This window comes from Crassostrea angulata, chromosome 7 (assembly GCF_025612915.1).
Source record: "Crassostrea angulata isolate pt1a10 chromosome 7, ASM2561291v2, whole genome shotgun sequence".
NCBI lineage: Eukaryota > Metazoa > Mollusca > Bivalvia > Ostreida > Ostreidae > Magallana > Magallana angulata.
The window spans coordinates 32134630-32141863 of NC_069117.1; the positions used below are offsets into that span (position 1 = coordinate 32134630).

The window sequence follows — 7234 nt, forward strand, 5'->3', positions numbered from 1 at the left end:
ATAGGAAAATGTGCTAATATTATGAGTTAATCTCTTTCATTTTTTGGGATGCTATTCAAATTTTTATTTTTGTGCCTCGATTATTTCACTATAACTCAACCACTGCCGATTAAATGGTACAAAGAATGTATATTTTAACTGTTTTATTGCATATATCCCGGGTATACTGACACTTCATTTCAATAAACTTTTTTTTATAATGATCCATTTCCTACTTTAACACTAATTTGATGATCTCGTTCAACACGTCGGACTATACATGTATCCATACTAAATGGTTTATTTAAAAAAATCTCAAAATTTTACGGTCGTTGTTTACTTTTGTTTAAAAAAAACGAATTAGTTCCTACAGTAAATATTCCAGCAATATAAATATATATTAATTGTAATCTAAACTGATCATTTTGTGATAATAATGATAATCCAAAATAAACTATTACTGACATTGTACCGTAATAGACAACAGGTAACAACTTGTTGCGGTGAACCTCTTTTTTACTTGAAAACTCCTGGTTCCGGTTGCCTATTGTATCTCATATAACAATTTCATTATTCACAATGTTTGTAAAGTGAATCGTTATTCATCTCCGCCATGCAATCCTTATCCTCATAAAAACCCATTCTTAGGGACAATATGAAAGCATTGGTATAATTATGTCCACTTATCAGTCGTACAATATGACCCATAGAGCCCCTTATAACAACAGAACCCTTATTATCAAAGATGCCTAATGCATAGGAGTAATAAAAATAACAATACAAACATTACCTCATAATGATTTTATTGGCGATTTAGGCCACGGCTGCTTACAATAAGGGAGCCAGGCATCAATTATTGCCTTGTTTGGCATCCCCAGACAATACAAGCAAGAATGGTGAGCCCTGGGAACAGATGCTCACCTGCTTGATCACCTAGTATAGATTAAAATGCAAATACAATGTCAAATAGGAGATAGTTGAGCACTACTGGTGAGCCAAATAGACGCCTGGAGAGCTCCCACTCCTGGTAAACTTGTTTACAGCCGTGACGATTTGGTTGGTGGAAGATCAGATGGACCAATGAGCGTTTCTCTGAAATTATAACAGGAAAAACACGAGAGAGCAGCAGAACTAAGTATAGCAAACGTTTAAACATTTACATTGGGGAAAGGTTTGGGAGGGAGGGGTGAATTTTTTCGAGAAGACTGACGAACTTGTGTATGACATCACAGATTTGGTTGAGGTTACTAATATCCGAAAGGCCAAAGGAGCCTGAGAACACTGATAATACTACATTCAAGGCAAGACCCATTTGAATATTGAAATAAGCATATTGGCCCTTCGATAAATGCATTTAACCCTGAATGGTTAAATCCTATTATCAAAGATGCCTAATGCATAGGAGTAATAAAAATAACAATACAAACATTACCTCATAATGATTTTATTGGCGATAAAGGCCACGGCTGCTTACAATAAGGGAGCCAGGCATCAATTATTGCCTTGTTTGGCATCCCCAGACAATACAAGCAAGAATGGTGAGCCCTGGGAACAGATGCTCACCTGCTTGATCACCTAATATAGATTAAAATGCAAATACAATGTCAAATAGGAGATAGTTGAGCACTTCTGGTGAGCCAAATAGACGCCATGAGACTATGCCAAGGCATAGGCTGCGCCACCAGTAGGGCAATCCCCCGACCGTTAAGCTTGGACCCAATAAAGAATAAAGTAAATTTGAGTAAATTTTGTATGTTATAAACAAAAAAATGGGCTGTCAAAAATCAAAATGGCACTCATGCCACAAGAAAATGAAATAGCTTGCCACAAAAAATTGTAATAAAGGCAAATTCAAATACTTGATCTTATCACATGACCAAGACAATACCACAAAATGATACTAGGTGTGAAATTACAATACCAAAGACCTTCAATAGTCTATGAACAAATAATCTATGACACAACAATTAGTCATAGCACAGCCATGGCCCATTTTGCCCAACTCTAGGTGACACTTTGACACTTGAATCATTCAAAAATGCTTGCAATGCCTGTTGCAATCTGTACAAAAACATGTCATTTCCCATTCCAGAAAGGTGGACCTTATCTTTGCAAAACATGCCTGTGTTGGCTTAATGTTATTCAGGGTACCTGATGTACTTTCCCCCCAACCCGATTAAAAGAGTAGCCACATAACTATTAACCCGCATTCTAGTTCTCTCCATGGCCGGCTGATTAATACCCCCCCCCCCCTCCAATGCAGGCGTGGGAGAATTTGGGACCATATAATTATGGTGGAAGGTAGTAATTGAATTAGTTTTTCTATTACGGTTTTAAGTTTGTCACGCAGGTCGGCTGATTTAGCGTGCCTGTCACCTATTTTGGCCCCTTTGGAAGCGGGGATGTTGTAACCACCACAATGGATGACTAACATATGGGGTGCATTTTGTACCTTAAGCAGTGTTCTAACTTTTGAACAAATCTCTTCCACCCTCATTCCCCCTTTGCCTTGCCAAAATATGGTAGCATTATGGCGATCTAGCTCTAGGTTGGCACCATACTGGGATTTTCTAGCGTAGCAAAATGCATGCTTGACAATGGAAGAACCAAGGATCCATATCGTTCTAGGACCTAAGAAATGGTTATTAAACAAACTTTAAAATACTAATTGTGTTGGGTGACATTAGCCCTAATTTCTTATGTACCTGTACATACAATGGGACTTCCATCTCCCCTTGCTAGCAATATCATGTGCGCTGGTACCAGAGACCCACTGATGCAACTTGGTACCTAGTGACTGGTCTTCCTGACCGATGGCAAAAAAATGCCCCCGGGTTGGTGGGTCTTGCCTGCATGAATGATTGAACTATGCGTACAGGACATATTGGCAGTAGTGTGGGTGTTAGCGATATACTTGAACCTTTTCCTTCCTGGTCAGTTTTTGAATGTCTAAGAAAAATGTGAACAGTATTGTTGTGTGCGAGATAGGTTACATCCCCATATTGAATGGCATGACCTGGGTCTTGCAACGAGTTATGTACCAGCTCCCCCATTCTAAAATACCCGAAAAATGCTGTGGAGAATATGGCTGAGAACAGTGTTGATTCATAGGTTGATTTACATATTGTAGGCATTAAATGGATGATGCTGGATAGGATTTCGAATGAAAGTGGTTTTCGGTCGTCAACCCGCCCATTCCTACGACTTAGCCCAACGAAGACTTTTTTAAGTACAAACGCCTGTGTTGGGTCAGGCAGGCTGCGGATCTTGCAAAAGTATGATATCCCTGATATGTATGATTTAACTGTATTAGGTGAAAACTGCTTATAAGACAAGTATGCAACAAAATCAACCAACTGATTGGGATGGGGAGGCCACTCTTCTACTTGATAATAAGCCCTACGAAAGGAGTTGAAAGCATTGATTGCAGTGTCATACAATTTCTTTGTATTGTCAGACATGGAGTATCTCAGGAGCTCTTGAGATCCAAGTTGGAGATGACTTGAAGAAAGGACTGGGGAATTACTGATGGCTCTTCCTCCGAGTCTGGGAAGCTGGCCTGGAAACGCGACCATTGCTGTCGAGAAAGAGCATCAGCTTTAGTATTGTCGAGACCCATTACATGTGTTGCCTTGAACTGGATATTGTACACTAACCCTTGCAAAACTAACTTCCTTAACAAGTACATGACTCTTCTAGACTTGGATGTTTGGGTATTGAGAATTGATACCAGGGCTTGGTTGTCTGTATGAAGAATAACTCTCTTTCCAGCTAGTTTTGTACCCCCAAATACTAAATGCCATGGCAATTGGTACTAGTTCAAAATATGTAATGTCCCTAATGACTTCTGTCCCTTCCCACTGTGCTGGCCAGCGCATACATGCCCATTGCTTTTGCAGGATTGGCCCACAACCTAACCCTATATTCCCTGCACTATCTGTAAACAACTCAAATTCGTAATCATTGGACCAATCTATAATTTTGTATGATGTGATTCCATTGAAACAATCTAAGAACACTAGCCACATCTGTATGTCTGCCTTCATTTCTAAGCTAACCCTGCGCTTGTGGTATGGTTTCGATAGTCCGCAGGTAGAATCGTAAAGCCTTCTAACAAAAACCCTACCAGCTAGGATAGCCCTAATGCAAAAGTTGAGCAAACCTGTGAGAGATTGAAGCTCTTTCAATGTAACCTTACGCTTATCTAATAAGGACAAAAGCTGTGCTTTGAGTTGCTGCAATTTCTACACAGGTATTCTGATTGACATATTGATGGTGTCAATTTCTAAACCTAAGTAAACTAAATTGGTTGTGGGCCCAAGGGTTTTTTCATGTGCCAATGGCACCCCCAACTCTAAACAGATAAAACTAAATATTGACATAAGGTTAGCACAATCCTGAGTGCCCTTTCTACCTGCTACCAAAAAATCATCCAAATAGTGAACATCATTGCTTTTGGCTTGCTGCTTGAGGGCCCACTCTAAAAATGTTGAAAATTTCTCAAATTTTGAGCAGCTTATAGAACACCCAAAAGGTAAACACTTATCCACAAATATTTTACCCTGAAATCTATACCCCAGTAACTGGAAATCAGATTTGTGAACTGGCAATAATCTAAAAGCATTTTTTATGTCTCAACGTGCTACCAGCGCTTCATGACCTAGCTTAGAGGGCATGTTTAACGCCTCATCAAAAGAAGAATACCTAACTGAACAATACTTTTTGTCTATGAAATCATTTACACTGGCTCCCGGGGGATGGGATAGATGGTGTATTAATCTATATGAGCCTCCCTTTTTTGGTACCATGCCTACTGGTGACAACCTTAGGTCTTTCAAAGGGGGGTCGTCAAATGGGCCTGCTACTCTGCCCAATGTAATTTCCTGTGATACTAATTGAACTGCTTCATATTCTAACCCTGACATGGATTTGAGGTTTTCGCAATCAGTGCCTACTCGTGGACCCTCATAGCAAAGCTTCAAGCCAAACGAAAAACCCTGTATTAATTCTAAGGCCACTAAATTGAGTGGATAATCAACTAAAAATTCCCGTAATTTTGAAACTTTGACTGGGCTAGCAGCAATGTTACTGAGGTCTAATGACTGGGAGTAAGGGGCACGACTGGCTGCACTTGGGGCTGAGGGCCTCCTTGGGAGCTGAGGTCGCCATGCTGTCTGCCCACCACCAGACCTAAAATTCAAACTAGATCCTGAGGGTGTCTTATGCCTAATGTAAGGGTGATTGAGTGAACACAAAATACATTCATGTTTGTATTGGCACTGGTATTTGCTACATTGCCCCTTATAATTGAAATCATAGCACTTCAATAGAGGGGTCTGCTGTGATTGTATCTGGGTACCAGTTATATGTGTGCTGTACATGTACAAGAGCCATAGCTCTTGATCAACAATGGCAAATGACATGGAGGGGTTAGCCTCCTTTTTCAGCCTAAATTGTATATCCTAATCCCGCCATCCTAATGTCTTAATTCTACTTGCCCCCAACCTAATTGTATGCATGTATTTGAACAATTGTACAGCTGCTTCGGGATGTGCTGATGTATATATGGAGGCGTTAATAAGAAATGCGTCTGTCCACACCTGTATATCAGTAATGGTCTTAGCCTTTGACTTGGGTGCCAAGGTGAGGTTACCCTCTTTCATGGAAAATAATTTTATGTCATCAATGGGGTCACCCCCATCTAAGTTAGCAATTAAAAGGTCCAAATTGACTTACTCCCCATTTGCGATTTTAATTTTTAATTTATTGGGCACCACATGGCCCAAATCACTTTCGTAACTCTGTGTTCGGGCAAAACAATTGTCAGAAATAATTTCAGGCACTGTACCTGTACATTGATCATGACCCGCCATGCTTGGCTGTAGCGACTCGATGGGCATTGGTTGCGTCCCCATGCCTGGCTGTAGCGGCTCGATGGGCATTGGCTGCGTCCGATTTTGACCTAGAATATCCACCACCGCTTGGGACACTTGTTGCAACTGCTCGCTGGAGAGCAACGATGTTGTTGTCTGTGCTGGTGGCACAGGGTCAATAGATATGGGTGCTGACTGAGCTTGGGGGTTAGCAGCAACTGCCCCATGGTGGTGCCTGGGTTGCCCTTGGACCTTGTCGTTGGCTGGGCCGGCTCTCGATTTTTTCTTTTTGGCATGCCGAATTGCTCGGAATGTAAATATAAAACAAAAATATATCTTGTGATTTTTTTCGAGAAGACTGACGAACTTGTGTATGACGTCACAGATTTGGTTGAGGTTACTAATATCCGAAAGGCCAAAGGAGCCTGAGAACACTAATAATACTACATTCAAGGCAAGACCCATTTGAATATTGAAATAAGCATATTGGCCCTTCGATAAATGGATTTAACCCTGAATGGTTAAATCCTATTATTAAGTCAACAACAATGTCATAATTTGTGTTGAGAAATCATCTAAGTAAAGCAAAGTGACTGCATGGCCAATGCTCAAAATTTCATATATTAATGCCTGTACAAAACATTACCAATATATAGACCCCCTCCCCTCCCAACTTGTTTCTAATGTGAAAGTATAGAACTACTACCTGGTAAAATAACTCTTGATTTAAGTTACATCATTCCATTGGTGTAATTTTTTACAGTTCAAAATGTGGAATGCAACACAAAATATTATTTTAAAAAAACATGAAAAAAATTTATCATTATTTAAATAGTTTGGGAGGGTAACTGTTGAAATTGACACCCCTAAACAACCATTGTCAACCGACGCGAAGCGGAGATTGACAATGGTTTTCGAGGGGTGCCAATTCAACAGTTTCCCTCCCAAACAGGCACTATTTATTTTATTATACTGAATGTCTTAATTTTAAAGAAAATGTTACTGCTTTTTAATAGAAATGAAGTGAATTCTACGGCGAACCGTACGCGCATAATTTACGCGCATGTAACAGTTCGTTGTGTTACCCGTTGCCAAGTGTGTTGCGAACGCTGAGGGTAATAGAACAGATTACCAACTGCGTCTAAACCAATTAGATTTCAGTATTTAACATGAGAGTATAATAACATTGGTTGTTTACTGTTACAATGCACTTTTAAAATACACATATCCTTGAAGAAATACTGTAATGTCAGTGGCTTATCTAAACAATAGCTGCTTCTTTAAAAAAGTCAATACAGGTTAACATTCTTTTGTTCTTTGTACGTCATTCGAAAAACACCATAAATTAAATATGCACCCTGCTTGTACAACTTATATTCCAA

The 7234-nt window shown here is 39.8% G+C and overlaps 1 pseudogene; it reads right to left on the reverse strand.

Moving 5' to 3' along the window:
- Positions 1 to 3448: 3448 nt before the first annotated feature.
- Positions 3449 to 6367, reverse strand: LOC128191298 (uncharacterized; annotated as a pseudogene).
- Positions 6368 to 7234: the final 867 nt, after the last annotated feature.